The 21,156-nt window shown below is 48.3% G+C and overlaps 1 long non-coding RNA gene across 1 annotated transcript; it reads left to right on the top strand.

Moving 5' to 3' along the window:
- The first annotated feature begins 5,186 nt into the window (after positions 1-5,186).
- On the top strand, positions 5,187-16,620 carry LOC140695906 (uncharacterized). Its single transcript, XR_012071742.1, has 3 exons — positions 5,187-5,354; positions 15,592-15,753; positions 16,523-16,620. It is a non-coding gene; the product is annotated as an uncharacterized lncRNA (long non-coding RNA).
- The last annotated feature ends 4,536 nt before the right edge of the window (positions 16,621-21,156 follow it).

Here is a 21,156-nt window from a genome sequence, read left to right as displayed (position 1 = left end):
TGGGTGTCTGATCCCCCTCTGATTTCTGCATCCCTCCTTCTTCCTCTCCTTTCTTCCTAGTTCTTTATCATGCAGATCATCTCGGCCTCTCACCTCTCCTTCCTCCTCCGTGTTCCTGTCTCCTACACCCATTCTGGGATTCTTCATGACTCAAGGTCTGGGAACCAGGTTGGCAAATAGTGGACGGAGGGCGGAGGCCGGGGGTGAGAATGTACTTGACATTGGAGCGTTAATAAATACTGTCCCCAACATGAACAGGGGACCTGGCACATTAGGGCCTGGCACTTCCTTCTATTATTCTCTTATTCCTGACATGAGTCTCACATGTAATTGGAGTAGCATTACCGTATTTATCCTCAGCACGCGCAAGCCCAGGCCATTCGCCTTTTCCTACACCTCGTCAGACTTCTATAGTTCCCAAAGCCCCTTGACATTCACTGTCTCACTAGAATTTCGTAACTCTGTGAGGATGCTACTAGTATTGTCTCCATTTAATAGATGGAAAACTAAAATTCACAGAAGCTAAATCACACGCCCAAGGTGCCACCGGGAGGATTTGAATCCAGATCTTCCTGAATCTAGGATAGAACTCTTAAATGCTGCTCTCCACTGACTTACACTAAATCCTCTTACAGCTGATGCTAAGATCACTATATTTATACTAAGATACACACACATGTGCACACACAATCACACCCACCCACATGGAAACACATCCAGATTCATACATGTACACACTCCAACATGTGGAATGACCTGTAGAACCCATCAGTGCATATATACGCAGAACCCCATGGGGTGAACACACACATCCGGGCACAGGTGTCTGCACACAGGCATACCGTCTCTGAAAACACAAATGTGCAGGCCCCGTTAGAAAAGCTTCGTTAATACGGACAAGAGTGGGGCCAACCCCACTGCTCCCGCTGTGGTCCTGCATAGCCCCTGACCACTCCCAGATGCCCCAGTGTCATGGCCTGCCCTGCCTGAGCCCCTCCACCCCCACTTCCTCCAGTACATTCTTTCTTTGTGCCCCTTCCTGAACTCAACTCTGCCACCAGGCTCTGCTGGGACCTTGTTATTTTTACAGCTGCAGGGAGCAAACTCTTAGAGAGAAGGGAAGGCTTTGCTAAGAGGGCGGGTGCCTAAGGCTCTGAGTTACTGCCAGCCCAGCCCCGAAGGGCAAAGTTTCCCTGGCTCAGCTGAGATGGTGGCTGTGGTTGGCCCGGACCAGCACCAGTGTCTGCCAGAGGGACCTTTCCTTGCAAGCTGGCTCAGTGCCACTGCCAACTCTCCCCTCATGGCTGGGGACACTCTGGGTTGGCTCTGGGCTCTGTGCCTGGGGAAGGGTATCCTGTATCGGCAAGGATGGGGCGGATCCCTGAGATTCTCCCTGATTCACTTCCCCTTTGAGGGCAGGGAGCTTCAGGGCTCTGTCCATTTGTGTGGATCTGAGAAACTGCTGGGTGGTTCATAGGACCAAGGGGCAGAGCCTGGAGGAGGACAAGTAGTTCTGGGTGGGATCCTTACATGAGGGAAGAATAGAGTAGGGGAGAAGGAGAGGGAGAGGCTTGGGGCTTGGAAACAGGAGGGAAGCAGAATGTCTTACCGTGGGCGGAGTCCCCTGTTGGATGCAGAGGCCAGGGAAGACCACCTCCTGAAGATGCTTTCATCTTGCTCCCACCTCCATGACCCCTCACCCATAAAGCTGCCAAGACAGCAGAAGGACTCTTTGGATTCTTATTACTGACTTCTATTCCACTGATGGAAGTCAGTTTAGCCAAAGTGATGTCCTTCCTGCCTGCCTGACATCTGACTGGAAAGACCCTTCCAGGCTCCCTCTCCTGCTCCCCCAGCTCGCAGACCCACATCCAGCCTTCTGGATCCCGGGGCCTCTGCCAAGAGTTGTCTATGAGACTGGGCAACTCTGGGTCCTTGCCTGTCAAGGAGTTGGCTCCCAGGACAGCCTGCAGGCACCTTTTCTGGCACAAGGCCTGGAGTGTCTCTGAGGGCTCCCCCAACACACTCACCCTCTCTCTGCTGCAGAGTAGGAATGTTGTTGATTTCAGTGCAAAGACCTCATTATTTTGAATTCCAGACCAGAAAGCCCCACATGTGGAGTTAATTCCCGCTCCTGACATAGGGCTAGTGCCAGCCAGATTAGGGAGTTTTGCTGAATACCCACTGGGCACCACTGTTTCCATCACAGGGTTAATTAGTCCCCAAGAGCCTCAGCCGAGGGAGGCTGCTTTGGCTGGGAGTCCAGAGACCCAGATGCCGAATCTGCATCTGCCAGTGATTATCTGGATGAGCTTCATTAGAGAAGTCCCTTTTCTTCTCTGGGCCTCAGTTTTCCCATCTGCAAAATGAGCAGATGAACCTGGAACTCAGTGTCCTTTCCAACTGACTGGAACTTCCCCTGACATTCTGTGATGCTGACATTCTCTAACAGCCTACCACAGTCTAGGAGATCTACGATGATGTCCTAAGTCATTCCATGACATTTACAGCCATCTACAGCAGTCCGTGATGACAGTGGAAGGTGGTCCTTGACATCCGATGACATTTACAACCATCTACAGCATTCTATGACATCTTTTGACATTTACAACAATTTATGACATTTACAAGAATTCGCGATATCCTGTGACATTCTTTGACATTCCAGAGCATTTTACGACATTCCTTGACATTCAATAGCACTCTGTGGCATTCCAGCCACGATATTCTGTGGCATGATGTGACATTCTAAATTTATATCATGTGGGTTTGTCTCTCTTCCAAGGACACAGCCGGAGAAGCAAAATCCAAGATGTTCCCCCAATTCTCCTCCTGCCCAAGATGCATGACCCCTCTGAGATCAGAGGTCCTTGAACTTGGGCCCCTAGAGCCAAATGGCCATTTCAGGATCCTGATCTGGGCTTTGCGGTTGCTGGGGACAATCTCTCCAGCAACAGTCATCTCCTCAGGGTGTTTTGCTCCCAAAGAAATCTTCCCCCATCCCCTGCTGCCACAAGAACATTCTGCTTAATGGCCCCTTCCTTGAGGATAAGAGAGTCTCTTTGGCATAGTATTAAGCGTAATACCAGATATTTTTAAAACTTTGACCCATGGGAATGGCAATTTTATATGGTTCAAGCTAGTAGAGGAGAAAGGCTGTCGGTTTGGGAATCAGACAGCCCCAGGGACAAATACCAGTGCTACTATTTCTTAGCTGTGAAACTTCAGGCAACCTCACCAGACCTCACTTTTCTCATCCATAAATGGAGATAATAACTTCTTATTCAAGAGATTGGTAGAGGAGTCACTGAAATAATTCATGTTCACAGTGAGGCCAAAGATCCAGAACAGAATAGGAAGGCTTCAAAGATGTCCCCTCTCCTTTGCGTGAGATGGCACCAGTTGTAAAAGAGGACCTAGGTTTTGGTCTTGGTCCAGCCATCTCCTCACTGTGCACCCCTGAGGTCTGCTCTGTGGACCCCAGCATTCTCATCTGTAAAATATGGCGGGACCCACTCAGATCAACGTGAGGACCTTCTGGCTCTGAAGGCCTGGGCTTCTCTGCCTGGGGAGGGGAGGGTGATAGAAAAGGGAACCCTGAAGCCTAGGGGGTAAGCATGGGGCAGCAATGGGTCACCATAACCTGTCAGGAGAGGACACTGCAAGGTGGGAGAAGCAGGTCAGACCTGAAAAGTGCTTCTTTCTAACCATTGCTAGATGACAGGCTTGGTTGTAACGCTGCTCCTTCACAGCGTTTTAGGATAATGGCCTAGATCTCCAGCTTAAGGGAGGTGCACAGGTACCCCAATCGGTGAGCGGTACCATCGCCAGCCCTCCAGGCCCCCTGAATGGCGGGAAGGACTCAGGCTGGTGCGGAAACCTTAAGAGATCGCGCCCCCTGGTGGCCAGGCTCTGCCATTGCAGCATGGGCTCCCAGCTGTGGGAGGTGACGCCCGCTGACCCGTGGCTTGGTCTTAGCAGGCAAATTTCTTCCCAAGAGGACACTGAGAGCAGGGCTTGGGAAGAGGGTGACTCAAGCTGGGTCAAGCCTATTGGGCAGAAGTCTGGTAAGGACCTTTCAGCAACCTCTTTAACAGAGTTTACTGAGCACCTACTGTGTGCCAAGCAGCAGGCTGGGCTCTCCAGCCCAGTGTTGAAAACCAGGCCCTTGCTCTGTGAGGAGCTCAGCTCGGCTGACTGGAGACCTACTATGTGCCCAGTTCTTACCTCCTGGACTCCTCACAACTATCCTGGGAGGTGAGAAAAATCGTTCCCATTTTACAGGTGAGGAAACGGAGGCCTAAGACCACACAGCTGTCAGGGGCAGATCTTAGGTCTGGATGATCCCAAAACTGCCCTTCACATGAGGTGTGTCTCATAGGAAGAGCCTAGGCGCTTCCAGGGAAGCCACTCCTCCCAGGGGACCTACCTTGGGGACTGGGGCCTGTTAGGTGCCTGTGGGTTCAAGGAGGGAGTGTCCAGATGCCTGTGCCCGGTGCCCAATGGTACCTCCTTCCACAGAGCGGGGATGCTCCCGGCAAGCAGGCGTCCCCAGAGCTCAGGCATTGTTCTCATTGTCTCGGCCCTCTCTTTGTCTCAGAACATCCGGGGCTGGCTCCTCCCCTGGCGGAGATGGGGGCCAGCTGCCTGGAGAGTCGGGCCGCACGGCTGCCGCTCATTAGAGCCCTCACAAATGCCTCTCTCACGGGACTCCCCACCCCGGGGTCTGGGGGAGAGTTTGACACGAATCTAAAAAGAGCTGCTGTTTTGTTCCTTTGTTGGAGGGGAGGGGCTGGCAGAGGGGCTCCAGCTCCCCTTAATGACCTGCCCACAAAGAACAAAGCCTTTTCTCAGCATTTGCTCTCCTTCCGCAGCACCCCGGCCTCCTCAGCTCCTTGAGATGGAGCCTGAATGGTGATCCTGCTGGCGGAGGCAGGGCCTGGGCCCAGCCGCCCAGTGAGCGAGTGGGACAGCCCAGGCCCCAGGCAGGACCTGGCAGGCAGGTTGCGCCCAAAGAGTTGTCGTGCGGCCGGTGGGCGGGGCTCCACGCGGGGGAGGGGTCTGGCTGTGTCGCGAGACTATGTGTGATGTCACACCACATGGCACAACTGATGAAGTATGGGACGGCGGGTCGCTGTCTGTGGCTGGTCACTGGCAGGTGACTCCGTGGGATTGTATGTCACCGAGCCGGGGACACTGCATGGCTCTGTGCAGATGGCACCACGAGCGAGTGCTGGCTGTTCAGAGTGAGCCTTATACGTGCAGGTGGTGTGTGTTGGTTTGCCATGGGGTAACGGGGCTGACTCTGCAGGTGACCCTGTATGAGACTCTGTATTGACGACACTGGGCCAGAGGTAAACATACAAGGCTCCTGCTGAGGTTTGTCCAGGGGACAGGAAGGAAGAGTGAGACTTGGATAGGGGGGTGGTCAGGAGGGTTCCAGCTTCGTCTGTAATTTTTGGGTTCATTTCTCCAAGGGAGAACATAGGCATATATAACTGTGCAATTTTAAAAAAGGTTTGAAGCAGATGTGACCAAAAAGTTATTTGTTGTTCATCTAGGTGGTGTGATTATGAGTGATGATTGTACTATTCTTTGGGTTTTTCTAAATTTTTAATCCGAATTTTTAATCTCAAAATAATTAAAAGCAATACACACTCATGATGGAGTTTGCTATAAACAAAAGTTGACACTGACTTCACGTCAGGCACTGTGCTACATGCTTTACGTGGATCATTGAGCACTTACCACGATCCAAGGAGGTACTCTTAGCATCACTTGTTTTATAGTTGGGGAAGCGGAAGCTCCTAGGCCCCGAGACGGGTCTGCTGGGTCTCACCTCAACTTCCACACCACTTCGGATTTTAGGAAAGCTCAAAATCTCCCTCTGCTGGATAACGCTACGACTAAGGGCCTGAGGCCCATGTCCTATGTGTTGGTTATCTGTGCTGCATAACGTATCATCCCCAAATATAATGGCTTGAAGCAACAGTCGTCATTTAATGTCTCTCACAGTTTCTCTGAGTCAGGGATTTAGGGGTGGCTTGACTGGGCAGTTCTGGCTAAATGACTCCTGAGATTTCATTGAGATGTTGAAGGGCTGCAGAATTTTGACTGGGGCTGAGGATCCACTTCTAGGATGGCTCACTCACGTTTCTAACAAGCTGGGGAGGGCTGTCAGTTGCCATCTATGTGGGCCTCTCCACAGGGCAACTTGAGCTTCCTCACAGCATTGTGACTGTGAGGGTCATCTTGGAGGCTGGGTACCACAGCCCAGGTTTTGTGGTGATGTCCTCAGATGATCTCTTCCTGGGGCAAAAATGAGGAGTGGAGGCCATAGCCTCTTTGTTATTAATGATAACATCCTTTCACTAACCCCCTGAACCAACCAACATCCCTCCTCTAAGCCAGGCCCCAAAAAGTAGAAATGGGGACCCTCACTGCCTCATTGCCTTCCCCACCTTTCTCTCCCCACTCCATGTTTGAGGCAGGCTTTCCCCGATGTCACATCCTTCCTCCCAACTCTAACCACACGGCTAAATTTTTCAGTGATAAATAGAAACTATGGGAAGTTGACTATTGTCTGCCTACAAAATCCGATTTTTGAATGTCCAAAGCTGAATTTGCCACTTTCTTTTTATTTGTTCTCTAACATTCCGACTTCCAAGGCCGATGGATAGTCCTTGACCAACTATTGCAAAGATCAGAAATTTTTTTAAAAGCGCATTAATAATTTTCAAACTGTTAAGCCCGTTTACACACAGAACTGTTCAACATATGTGGAATTATCTATCACATACTGTTTTAAAATTTCCTTTTTGTGATAGAAAACATACGCCAGATCCTATGTCGGCATTACAGACCTACTTTATTCTTTTTTAATACAGCTACAGTGTTCCAGGGTGTAGATATATCACAATTTATCCAACAATAATTATTCTGAAGGACAGTTAAGTCATTTCTAAATATTTTTGTATTACTGGCCGTGCTTTAAGGAATAACCTTACAAATATATCTTCGCATGCATGTGCCAGTAATTTTGTAGGATAAATATTTACAGTGGGATCACTGGCACATAGAATACATATACTTGATATTTTGATAGATACTGCCTCACCCTTTGGTGACATCAGTTTATATTCTCTCTAACGGCATGTGAGTGTGCTCACTTCCTCACACCCACTCCATCACTGAATAGTACTGGTTTTTTAGTTTAGTAAATCTGTTGAGCAAAAAGTCATTTTCCCACGTGTTTTAATTTTCATTGACACTAGTGAGCTTACACTTTCTTCATCTATTTACTGACCCTTTGTGATATTCCTTTCTGAAATAACTGGCCACATATCTAGGCCATTTTACTATTGGATTGCTGTTATTTTCTTATTTGTTCGCAGGAACACTTTATATATTATAGATATTTCTTTTTGTCTACAGTATAAATTACAGATACTTACTCCCAGTCAGTTTGTTTGTCTTTTAAATTTCTTTGATTCCTTTCACTGCACAAAAATATTTTGTTTTTGTAGAGATGGATCTATTTATCATTTTCTTTGTTTTGTTTTTGTTGTTGTTGTTGTTTTTCCATATACATTTTATTTTTATTTTTTATTGAAGTATAGTTGGTTTACAATGTTGTGTTAATTTTGTTTATCATTTTCTAGTTAACTGCTGGGTTTCATGTTTTCCTTGCATAAGCTCTTTATGGAATAAAATATTAGCCTTTTCAGTAAGAATGGGTCTTGCTCTGTGAACATCATGTTGTCTGATGCTGCACCTGATTTGAGGTCCTGAGACTGCAGTCAAACGAAGTCACCTCCTCCAAAACTGGCGTGGAGGAGGGGCATCCCAGAGACAGTGAGGGCCCCCAGTGATGTTTGTTGAACAAAACAAACTGAACTCCCGGGAGCGAGTCCCTTTGGAAGGGCACAACTTCTTAAGAGGCTCCAAGAGGGAGCCCGGGAGGAGCCACTCTGTGATCCTCAGCTGCCTGGGAGCCTGTGGGAGGAGCCCGTGCTTGTCACTGTCAGACCTTCTTCCTATTGTGGCTCTGCTGACACACGTTCATAGCCACTCGCAATGATTCCCCCCCTAAACCCCAAACACAGCTGAAGTACACACCCATGAACATACAGAAACGCAATAAAAAATGCACACGCGCACACCCACATGAGCATACGTGCCATGTGCCCCATTAAAAAATGGTCACATGTCCACACAGAAGGATGCCCACGTGGACAAAGCACATGCATACATGTGAACAAATACACACAGATGTGTGTGCAGGTTCACCCAGGTACAGCCCTACCAAGTGATGCAGTGTGCACGCTTACCCAGTGACTGCACATGTGGTCCCAGTCAGGATCCCAGCCAGAAACACTCAAACAAGGTGAGAAAAATTTAACAAAGGAGCCATTTGCAAAGGTGAGGGCAGGGTGAAGGGAAAACAAAGCAATGGTGACCACCTGGGGGCTAGCAGTAGCCAGGAACCAGGTCACCAGCCCCAGGCCTGAAGGGTCAGCGGAGGGAGCAGTGTGGGAGTTGGCAAGAACTGTAGCTTGGCAGGGGACTGACCAACAGAAAGTGTGAGGGTCAGACTGGACCACAGCCACTGCCAATGCACAGCCTCCTGGGGAAGGAGCCAACTGGTTCAGCCCCCTGCCCTCCTATCTGTTGGCTGGGCCTCCCGTTGGCTGAACCCTGCTAGTAGCCAGCCAGGAGTCTAGTTGATGTGCTTCCAGGCCAGGCTCCCTGGGGGGCCTGGAGCAGGGTGGACGGTAGATCTGAAGGGGCAGTCAGCAAATATCTAACACGTATGGAGATGTGCACAGGGCATGCGGATACCCATATACACACACACACACAGATGCACATGCATATATATTCACATGTACGCTAAAGTGCCTGCAGACAGTTTAGGGCTCTGTGCACACAAACTCCATCACACACAGTCCCACACATGCTTGAGAAGGCGAAAAGGAACACCTTCCGCCCTGCCTGGGCCTGAGGTGAGCCCCTCCCCCTTCTCCACTCCTCTCTCCCCTTCCCCACCCCCTACCTCCAGCCCAGAGCCAGCTCTTTGCTGAGCTCTTTGTTACTCTTGGCAAAGACCGAATCCCAGCGGGACAATGGGCCGGCCAGGACTGCACAAATCACCGGCTCTTTGGGGGCCTTTCAGAGGTCTGGCCTGCCTGAGTGACAGCTGAATCGGGTCCAGACTGGGCGGAGGAGGCACTCCTGGAGGCAGGCCCTGCAGCCACAGAGCTGGGAGGTCTCCAAGTCCTTGCTTGACTCCCGCCCCCCACCCCCGCCACAGCACCCTCTCCATTCCATTGACTCCCCTATAGGGGCACCTGACCCAAGCCAGGGAAGCTGGGGGCCCCTCAATCCACTCAAAGCCTTACTCCCCACCCCCAAATCCTATCCATTTTACCTTCTACACCCCACTGCTGCCAACACCTAGCTCCTCTGGTCTCCTCATCTTTGGCCTGGGAGCTGCCACATGAAATGTAAATCAAATCATTTTCCTCTCATGCTTAAGATCCTTCACAGCTCTCCACACCCCATTCCAGATAAAGTCCCACCTCAGCCTCATCTTGCACCATCTGGTCCCTGACTCTGTTCCCAGCCTCTTGGCTCACCAGCTGCCTCCCTCCCCCATCCCGTACTCCCAGTTCTCTAGGTGTGCCCAACCCTCTCCTTCCCCTGGGCCTTTGCACGTGCCATTCTCCCTGCTGAAAAGCTTTTACTCTAATACTTCATCTGCTGACTCCACCCAAACTAGAGCTTCTCAAACTAACTGTGGGGTAGAACCGAGTGGTTTCCTTCCTCCCTTCCAACTCATCAAGGAGAGATGTTTTTGTAAAATACAATAAAATAAGCTACCAGAAAAAAATTTAAAAACAAAGTGAGATATAACCACAGTGAAAAATAGTAGTTTCACATAAGGTTAGAGATTCACTTACCATATGACCCAGCAATCCCACCCAAAAGAAATGAAAATGTGTGTCCACACAAAGCCTATCTGAGAATATTCGTGGTGGCTTTATTTCTAATCATCCCAAACTGGAAACAACTCCAGGGCCCCTCAGGAGAACGGATAAACAAACTGTGGCACTCCTATACATGGGAATCCTGCTCAGCAATAAAAAGGAAAGAACTATTGAAACACACAATATGGATGAATTTCAGATGCATATAGCGTAAGTCAAAAGGCTATATTCTGTATGATTCTATTTACATGACACTCTGGGAAAAAATAAAACAATAGTGACAGGAAACAGATCAGTGGTTGCCAGGGGCTGGGTTTTGATGGGGTGGGAAGGGGCCACTGATGACAAGGGAGCATGAAGGGAATTTTGAGTAATGGAAATGTTCCACATCTTGATTGTGGTGGTAGTTACATGACTATGCATGTATGTATGTATGTGTTGTATGTATGTAGGTGTTTGTCAAAATTCATAGAACTATATACTCAAGAGGATGAATTTTACTATGGGTAAATTATACCCCAACAAACCTGACTTTAAAAAAATGTAAATACAGACTCCATTTTTTTATTGTGATGAATCTACATAAGTCAAGTTTATCATTTGAACACTTGTTGAGTGTACAATTGAGAAGCGTTAAGTACATTCACATGTACAACTATGTAGCATAATTGTCATCGCCCTCTGTCTCCAGGACTTTTTTCATCTTGCAAAACTGAAACTCTGTACCCATTAAACAACGACTTCTCACTTTCCTTCCCTCTGGCTCCTGGCAACAACCATTCTACTTCTTTGTCTACAAATTTGACTATTCTGTTTAACTCATATAAATGGAATCATATAGTCTTTGTCCTTTTGTGTCTGGCTTATTTCACTTAGCATAATATCCTCAAGGTTCACTCATGCTGTAGCATGTGTCAGAATTTCCTTCCTTTTTAAGGCTGATTAATATTCCATTGTATGAAGAGACCACATTTTGTTTACCCATTCATCCATCAATAGATATTTGGGTTGTTTCTGCCTTTTGACTATTGCTAACAAACTGTTATGAACACTGGTGTACAAATACAAGCCCAATTAAAAAAATTTATTGGATTCAACAGACATATGTTTACTCTATCCATTTGCTCTCAATTTTGCTATCCATTTCCCTAGTCTGCCTTTCAAGTAGCAAAATTGGCCTGGTCCCTGGGCTGGCTGGACTCTACCTTTCCTGAGCCTGCAGTCACCCCCCCCCCCACAATTCCCTGGGTGTGTCACACCTGCTGGGATGGCCTGTTTGGGGTCCAGAGCTCCCTTAGGGAGGAATGGTCTGAGTCTCCTTTCACTGCAGCACTGGGGTTGGGGTCAAGCTCAAGCAAGGGGCTCAGAGAAATTACAGCCAAGTGCAATCCTCCTGTGTCTGGGGCCTATACGGGAGCGGAGCTTGAAGCCGCATCTATTTGACTCCAGCTCTGTGCTCTGTGCTGTAAGGTACTTGCGGTGACAATGAGCCTGAATTGAAGGTGGGATTCAAGGCCTGCCTCTCTCCAGCTGTCATACTCAGGACTCTTTTGGCTTTCAGAGACTTCGGCTTTCAGAGTCTTCTTGACAAGGTCTAGATGGAGTCACTCAGTCAGGAGGTAATAGTTGTTGCCCACCTTGTGTTGGCTCCTGGGCTGCGGGCTGGGCTTCACAGGTGAGCCATGGATGATCATGGGTGTTCATGTGTGTGCACTACATACATGTACCTCGGTATGGGAGTTCTGTATGTGTGTGAGCTCCAGATAACTCAAATTGTGATTTTTTGAAAGAACAATCATCTCTTTTCAAAGATTAGGGGTCAGGGAAGGAGGTTTTAAGGTGTGTTAGGAGCATGAATCTCATTCCTAGTGGTCGCCCTGGCGCCTGAGCTTCCAGGGCGCCATAGAAAGTTTTTTTAAAGGTAAAATATAGACACATACCCACATTGACATACGTGCTTACAGATAAACACACAATACTGTATGCCTCACCCTAGACTGACCCATAAACACACGCTTAGATATGCACAAACTCATAGACAACTGCACATACTACAAATGCTAATTGGCAATATTAAGTGTTTCCAACAAACCAGGCACTGTGCTCAGTACTTTACGTGTATGGCTTTACTTAATACCTTTGCAAAAATCAGTCAGGATGAGCATTATAATTTTCACCCCCACTTTACAGATAAGGAAAACAAGGCTCGGAGAATTGAAGTGATTCACTCAAGGTCACAGAGCTAGGAAGTGTTTGAGCTGGGACGTGAACCCTAGGGGTTGAAAGTAGGCCAGTGTGCACAATCATTAGACTGTTTGCCAGCACACAGCTGCGTAGGTCACATACTCATGAGTTCACACACAGATCATAAGTACTGACACATTGATGTACACTTTAGGCACACACATGCACGTGGACCCCCACATACGGCATTCTTGTTCACAAAGACCCACACAGGCACATAGACACAATTACCAGCAGACTCATAGACACACATTTTAATGTAGGCTAAATGTAGTTGCACACATCAAATTTGCTGACTTGAGTCTCTGCAGAGCTAAGCTGAAGACTTAGATCTGGGTCCTGGCACAGATTTCCCGCCCCTCCCTGCCTGCCCTGCCCCCTCTTGGCAGGTAAGAGCTTGGAGGTTGGGTAATGCTACATTGGGCTCTGCCAGCTGGTGGCTCAGACCTTCTGGGGACAGGCTGCTGCCTCCCACTCTCATCCGTTGGTAAGCAGAGCCACCCTTGGGGCCAGCTTCACAGTGTGCCACACCTGGGCCCCTCCCAGGAGAGGCTGAGCTCAGGAAACCTTCCAGGTGGCTGCCACAGTCGTGCTCCCCAGCCCCAGCCCCTGTTTCCTGCTGTTTGCAGCTCCCTCTCCAGCCACAGGTGTGGATTGTGGAGGCAATGACCCCCACCTCTCCTGCCTCACCTCCATTCAGCCCCCAAGTCACCCCATACCCCAGTGCACATAGGGCCCTGGGGAGCACAGAGCAGTGATACCTACCCAGGCTACAAGTCAAGGAAAGCTTCCTCAAGTATGGGGTGTCTAAGCCGAAGTCTTAACCTGAAGGCAGAATAGGAATTAGCGGGTGAGTCAGCGTGGAGGAGAGCTTTAGCCAGAGGGCAGCATGTGGAAAGTCCCAGAAGTGAGAAAAAATAACACCTTTGGGGACTTGCAATTGATTCCTCATGACTGAAGGGGAACAAAAGCCTTGGTTAGGGGGAGTGCTTTGAGTCTTATGAGACTGGGCCTTCCCAGGTCAGGGGGGCAGGGGTGAGCTCAGAACAACAAAAGCCTTGGAGAGCTGCTAGAGTAGCCACTAATTTAGGCCTCCCTTTTGTGGCCGCTAGACCCTGGAGCAGGGCCACCAATGCACTGGCTCATTGTCCTGGGGTCACCTGGCAGCCCAGGGCTTGCCCAGCCAACTCAGTGGCCATGTCTCACCCTCATGAGCCAGGCCAATGAGACTTCTGGGTGGATGCTACTATTCCCACCTTACAAGTGAGGAAACTGATTCTTGCAGAGGCAAATTTCTAAAGCAAGAGAATGATCTGTCCGGAGCTGGCCATGAGGAGAAAGATCTCTCTGGGTGTGGTTGGGAAAGCCGTCTGGGAGGACGGTACTTGGATCTGGGAGGGGCAGGAGAGAATGCGCAGGGCTGAGGGGCCTGGGAAAAGAAACTCTAAGACTGAGGCTGGATTCCCTCAGATGGGATGTGTCCCTCTAGTCTTTGGAGTGAACTTGAAGGCACTCCTTTGCTTTATAGCAGTTGATCCTTGCTTCATCTCCCTCCGAGAGTCCAGAGACCAATCCCCTGTGCCCATGTAGACAGCCCCAAATAAATCTAAAAATCCTAGAAAAAGCCAATAATTTGTATGGTTCCCAAGTAGTTTCCCTGTGAGGTGGGTTTATTGCTGTGACTATGGTGATCCCACCTGTAATGAGACAGACCTTTAAGCCCTCTCTGTCCAGCCTCCAGCTCAAGCCTTCTCCTGAGCCCTAGGTACTTGGCCCTCAGGGGGTCAATGACCCCTGGCCATGAGGAAGTGAGTGCAGAATTAAGAATTACACAGGCCAGTGTTTTCATCCCGGTTCTGTCCCAGCTCTGTGATCTCAGACAAATCCCTTCATCACCTCTCTGGACCTCAGTTTTATCACTTGTAAGAATCGGGATGATTGCAACTATCTCATAGCAGCTTATTACAAGATTATAGTGAAGATTTAATGATACAACGTGGCAAGCACTATGTCTGGCTCTTCGTAAAGGCTCTAAAAATGGATGGTGATTTTTAGGGGGCTTGATAATTTCTGTGTAGAAGAATCTAAATCTGTAGCTCAGAATTCCAGGCTCTTCTAAATCAGGCCTCAGCCCAGCTCCTCAGCCTTATCTTTCCCACAGAAAACAGTAGGGCTCAGCAATGGGGCTTAGGGAGCAAGAGGTGCTACATGTCAATTGGGCAGCACCCCCTGGGGGAGAGGGGCTGAGCCCGCTAATGCAGCCTCATAACCTCTCCTAGTCTGGAAGGGCTGTGAGATGTGGGATCTGAGCCTGTAGGTGGAGATCTCTGTGCCTCCATCTCAGGTGGCCTGCATAACACTTCCTCCCCTTAATCAGCTAGGGTTGCCACTATCTTCCACTGACCAAAGCTTTGGTCATTTTTGGAAAACAAGTGTGTGGCTGGGTGTGAATAAGACACTCCATTTCTCAGGTGCCCTGCTCCCAGTGCTGAAAAACTCACAAATGAGGCCCTCACCAGCCTGGACCCTGAGATCACTGGTGGTTGATGATTGCCCTAGAGATATCTAGGAGGGACTCCACACCCTGGTGAGATTGGGGAGTGGGAGGTCTTTAGGATCTGTGGAGGCAGCACAGATGAGGGACTAGATCAATAGCCAGATAATTATAGATTCAGATCCCAGCTCTTTTATTTACTGTGTGGTACGTGGACAAGATGCTCTCTGTCACTGATCTTCAATCTTTGCGTCTATGAAACGGGGGAAATGATAACTACATTACAGAACCATTCGACATATTAAATGAGATGACATATGTACAGCATTGAAATGGTGCCTGGCACTTAGCCGACTTGATAAATGTCCTCTTCTCTCGGCTGTTAGCACTACAACCCAGGACAGCTCCCCATCCTTGCCCGCTTGGCTGCTGTCCACGGTGCTGATAAAGGATTACTGTCTCTCCCATTTTTTCCCCTTGCTCCTTGTCCATTGACCTCTGTGACATTCTCACAGGTCTTGGGGATCAAGGGGAGTGCACACTGCTTTCATGATTTTCTCTCAAACCATTATCTCCAGGCTTAAAATGCAGTTGTAGAGTGAAAGCTATCGTTCCCATAGAGGGCAGATGTATGTCTTTTTCTTCCTGTACATTCCATTGAATGTCTTTTGTGTTGGGTCCAAGAACTCCTGTTTAATAAGTAGAAGTATAATTTTTTAAAAAAGAACAAAATATAATAATATTTTTGTCCATGGATTGTTAACCAAGCTTTCTCATCACTCCAGTCTCATAAACCATTGTCCAGAAATCCAAATATATTCAACAGCACCTAAATAATTCTTGCTTCCTCTTCTTCCTTTCCAGTCCTGATAATCTGTAGGAAAAAAGCACCAAGGCTCCTGAATCTCTCCGTTACCACCCATTTCTCCATTCAGGGATGTGGTCAAAGCTGTGATGAATCTCGGCACATCTTCCAGCAGGATGAGTCAGGTGCACACATAACAAGAGAAGAGTACAGGATTTGGAGTAAGCCAGACCTGGGTTTGAGTTCCAGCTCTGTTACTCACTAGCTACCTGGCTTTGGTAACTTCTCTGAGCCTCAGTTTTCTCATCTACAAAGTGAAGTTAGTAATTACACCTCCTTCATAGGGTTATGGGAGGATCAAAGGAGATATTGCTCCTAAAGTGTTTAGTAATATCTCAATAAATGCTCCATAAGTTGGTAGCTAAAGTTACTTCAGGTACCTGACCCTGAGACTCTCTAAGGGGAGACGCCAATCACCACATGCTCTTTCCAGTAAAGTCAGCTGCATACTCCTTAATGTTGAAGGCTCTCCTAGGAGTTTGGCTTTCCTCCCACTCCCATGGGCTGTTGTACCTCCCACAGCACCAGTCTCCTTCATTTTCTTTCCCTATTTAGTGTAACACCCACTCCCCTTACCCTCCGCCCCCACTCCCTGTCTTGTCAATTTTTATTCTGTTCGAGTCCACCTCTTCGAAGCTCATACAGAGTTTGGTTAATATCTGTTTGAGACAGACAGGCAAACCTGGATTTGAATCCTGGTTCAGCACATGCTAGCTCTGGCACTCTAGCCAAGTCATCCTAGCCTCAGTTTCCTCATCTGTTAAATGGTGATGATAATATCCCCTTCTTCATGAGATTGTTGCAAGAGGCAAAGAAGGAAATGCATTAACAGTTTCAGCACAGGTGCAAGTGGCAAGTGCCCAATACCTGTTAGCCATTGTTGTTTTTCTTCTTGGTTTCCTAAGTTTTGCTTCTGCCATTCTTTTCTAGGGATGTTCTGCCCTCTCGCTGACAAGTTGGAGAGTAAACAGTCAGACCTCAAGCTGCTGATCCCTATTTGGAAACAAGAGTGAACACCTGGATTTGGAGCCCAACTTGTGTGTTCTCATCTCTGGGGGAAAGACATCCATGGAGTGCAGCCTCAGTCCTGGGACCCTTTATCTCTTATCTATGGTTGGGATTCTAAGTGTGGTTGTCTTTGTTCTGTTGTGTGTGTGTGTGTGCATTCATAAGACTGTGTGTGTATATCTGTGAGCATAGGAATAGGTGTGTCACATGATTGTGTTTGACTTTTATGGAAGAGCAGGTGTAACTGGGTATCTAAGAACACATGCAAATGAGAAATGATTGTGTGAGTAAGGTTGCACATATGTGTGTGGTGGGGGTTCAGCTGTTGGACATCATGCCAGCTCTTCAGCCATCTGCAGGCTTGAGGGGTCCTGGGCAGTTCACAAGGTTGCTGGTTGCCAGCACCTGCCACTGTGAACACCATCCCCAGCTTGTCGTTTTGGGAATAGCCACGCTTCAATGAATCACAATCCTGTTTACTCAGAATTTTTCATAATATGACCTAGGTGGGATATCATGAAAAGATTTGGCAAGCACACCAGTGATACTGGGAGGACAGTTAACTTTTTCAAGAAAAAGTTTTCCAGCGCTTTTAAAATCACTTGGTTCGGACCCTCTTGTTTGTAGTGCATGCCTAATTACCCATGATTCTTATCTGTTCATTAAAGCAATGCTCCCAAGGGACTATGTCTTGGCAATGCAGGATTAGCCATTAATTCACATTAATTTGAAAGGAATAAAAATTTTGCAATGTCCCATAATTCAGACTTATCACTAATTCACGAACACCCTCCCTCCAATTATTCCAAATCAGGAAAGTTCTATTATTTAACAGCAATATGTATGATACACAAGGGAAATAATTTCTGTGTCACCATTTAGAATTCAATAACCATAACAGAACGTCTTCATCTGGGCAGAGCTGAGTTTTTTCAAAGCACTTAGCCACCCATTGTTTTCTCTGATTCTCCTAACAGGTCAGGGGTATTGATGCCCATTTGTCAGAGGGAAACGGATGCTCACGGTGGCGAAGTGAGCTGCAAACCAACCTCACAAAGTCAGTTAGTGAAGGCAGTCAGAATTAAATCCAAGGGGTCTCAGTGGTCTCGGTTTCTCAAAATACAGTGAGTTGTCCCCAGGAAAGGTCAGGAGCTCTCACCCTTGACCGTGGGAGCAGGAAAGACGTAGTTCTCAGTGATTTGTCTTTTTTTTCATCTGCCCCAGGACGTTGTGTCAGGAGATAGTAAAAAGCAGAGATTTTAGCAACAGGAAGAAATTCCTCAAAAATTGTTTCTTCCTTGCCTCCTTCCATTTCTTCTGCCTGTATCCCGACATCTCCTAAATACCTACGGTGTGCTGGCCGTGCTGGGGCCAAAGGCAGGCTTCCACGTGGGCCTGTCAGCAGAACTCAGGGACCTCTTGGTCTAATGAAGGGAAGTGGAGACATAAAAACAATTATTCCAGCCTAGCATGACCTGCGGGGGCAGGGCAGGCAGTTCAAGAGAGCACCGGATAGGGTGAAAAATGCACCTTACAGGGTGTGGAGTCAGGGAAGGGAAGGGATATGGAGTTACGTTAGCCAGGAGAGGTTTAGGAGCTGAATGGCACCCCCCAGGAATTCATGTTGAAGTCCTAACCCCTAGGACCTCAGAATGTGACTCAGTTTGGAGACAGGGCCTTTGAAGAAGTAATGTAGGTAAAATGACATCGTATGGGTGAGCCCTAATCCGATGTGACTGGCGTCCATATAAGAAGAGGAAATTAGACATGTACAGAGGGAAGACAGTGTGAAGACGCAGGGAGAAGATACTGTTCACAAGCTAAGGAGAGAGGCCTGGAACAGATCCCTTCCTTAACCCTGCCAGCACTTGCTCTTGGACTTCTAGCTGCCGGATAGTGAGAAAATGTCTCCGTTGACTAAGCCATCCAGTCTGTAGCACTAGGCTATGGCAGCCTGAATAAACCAACACATGAGGATAGAATCTTGTATGTGCAGGGAGTGGTGAGTGGTCAGCTAGCTGTGGGCCACCCCTGGAGGGGGCAGGGGTGAGACTAGAGAGGGAGGCCAGGATCAGAAGATGGGGGTAGGGGCTGTGCATGCCAGGCTCAAGATCTTAGATTTTCCCTAAAGGCTGTGTGGTGCCATGAAAATTTTAAGCTAGAGAGAAATAGGTCTCTAACTATAGGTTTCCAAAAGGGCGGAGGGGACCCAACATGACCATGATAAAACAAACAAATCTTAGTAGTGGTCCCCAGAGGCTCCTGGCTCATGGAAGGAGCTCCAGACAAGGCTATGCTGCAGAGAGGCAAGCCCACAGCCTTCGAAGTCCAACCCACCTGGGTTTGAATTTTAGCTCCACTATTTTTTCCATACATTCACTGATTCATTTGGCTCACAAATATTTACTGAGCACCTACTATGTGTTCTAGGCACTGGGAATATATCAACACAGCTGATCAAAAGAGGTGGTTCTCTTCTGATTGCATGAGACAGGAAGGCAAGGTGGTGGGCTGAATATGAGGAGGGCGAAAGGGAGTAAGAGATTTGAGGAGAAAGACAAAGACGTACAACAGTCATCCTGGAGTCATGACATCATCATCTCCACCAGGAAATGCTCTGGCTTGCACAGTGATGCTGAGAGCCCACTTCCTAGCCATGTTCCTCTGGGCAAATCCTTGGCCACTTTAAGCCTCATTTTGCATATCTGTAAATTGGAGTTCTGATTCCAAGGTTGTTGGGAGCATGAAGTGAGGTCAGGCAGACAAAGCAGCTGGCCAGAGGAGGGGGCAGTAGACTGGCTGAATGGGCTATGTTCTGGGTCTTAAGTTTGCAGAGGAAGGAAAAGTTGAGGACATCTCTTGCTTCTGGTGGATCCAGGAGGGTGCCTGATGCCCCTACCCCTGCCGACCTCCTCCATGGGTTGGGATGGATGGAGCTCCGCTTCAGGCTCAGAACATATTACCCCAACTTCCCCGGATCTACATATTTATCACAATACTGCAACTGCATAATTTAGAGTGGGTGTTAAAAAATATTCCAATGTGTTATGTGATTTTTGCATTCCTGGGTGAAGAAAAATTGCTACAAGAAGGTGGTTAATTATTTCAAAAGACAAATTCCATGAAATAAAATAAAAATAGACTCCCTGTCCAGAGGGAAAGTGAGAAAAAAAGGGGGAGACATGAGGAATGGCCCCCTCTAAATAGAATGTGGATGTTTTAAGTAGTAAGTGAGTACATGGGACAGAGGCAGACTCTGGGCATCTGTCGCATGGCCAGGAGCGGGGAGGACAAGGGGCAGAGAGGGTACCCACAGGGAGACCAGTGAGGACGCTGTGACATGCTAGGGACAAGGCGAGGGAGATGGAAGGTGGTGGAGTCAAGTGGTTGGATCTGAGAGGAAGGGTTTTATAAGCATTGCGTTGATAGGCATTGGCTGGGGAGAGGGCATAGCTCAGTGGTTAGATTACACACTTTGCATGCATGAGGCACCAGTTTCAATCCCCAGTATGTCCATTAAAACAATAGATAAATAACTAAATAAACCTAATTACCCCCCCCCGTAAAAAACAAAACAGACAGGAATTGGTTAAACTCGAGGTGTAGAGGTAAGGGAAGAGGCAAGGTGGACTTCTGATTTAAGGGAAGGGAGGATGGTGGTGTCTTTTGCTGGAATTCTTGATCGAGTCCAATAAAGAACCACTCTCTTCCCCATCTGAGTCTTTATCAACTTAAGAAACAAGACCAAATTTGATGAAGGCCAGATGTCACCTTAGTGCCTGATGAAAGCCAAGAGAGGGAGCATATGTATGGGTGAAAACCAAACAGACCTGCAAGTCGGACCCCAGAATAAGATCCATGTACCCCTGAGAAGCCTTGACCTGGGGAGCCTGCCCAGGAAGTTCTGAGGGCGTGGAGGAGCAGAATCCTTCTCCCTGTGGGCAGCTTGCTCCCAGGGATAGAAGGGAAACTCTGAGCCCAGTTGATTCTTCCCAAATTTATCAATCAGAAAAGTCAGCCTGCCTCCTCTGGGGCAGAAGAGTGAGGAACGGAGGGGGCCGGGAGTTACACTCACTAAGGCACAGGAAGGCAGCATCAGGCATTACCCTAAAACATCTTGCACAGAAATGGGGCTCAGAGGGACCCGCCTGCTTTGGGGAGGGTGAAGGATTCACTATTGGCTGTGCGAGACCCAGGTACTGTGCAGAAACACGAGTCCCAGAATGGTGACTTTCCCTCTCACTTGCTTCTAAATGATTTCTTGAGCAGAAGAGGAAGAGAGGCTTTAGGACAAGGGTCAGGGGCTCTGCATAAAGCCTCCTTGCTCAGTCCGAACTCCTCTGCGGAGCCTCCTTCATTTGGGTCGCCAGGGCCCTGTTCCCTCTCTCCATCACTGCACTGAGGTTGGCTGTGTGTTCCTAGAACCCCCGCTCCAGGATTCTGAGTCATTTTTGCCCCTTTCTTCCAGTCCAGACGAGTCTCCACGGGGTCTACCGAATGAATCAATGAGTTGAGAGGGAGGGGCAAGCCCTTCTTTCTACAACAGCATAAACTTT

Source organism: Vicugna pacos, chromosome 4 (assembly GCF_048564905.1).
Source record: "Vicugna pacos chromosome 4, VicPac4, whole genome shotgun sequence".
NCBI lineage: Eukaryota > Metazoa > Chordata > Mammalia > Artiodactyla > Camelidae > Vicugna > Vicugna pacos.
This window is presented reverse-complemented; position numbering and strand designations above follow the sequence as displayed.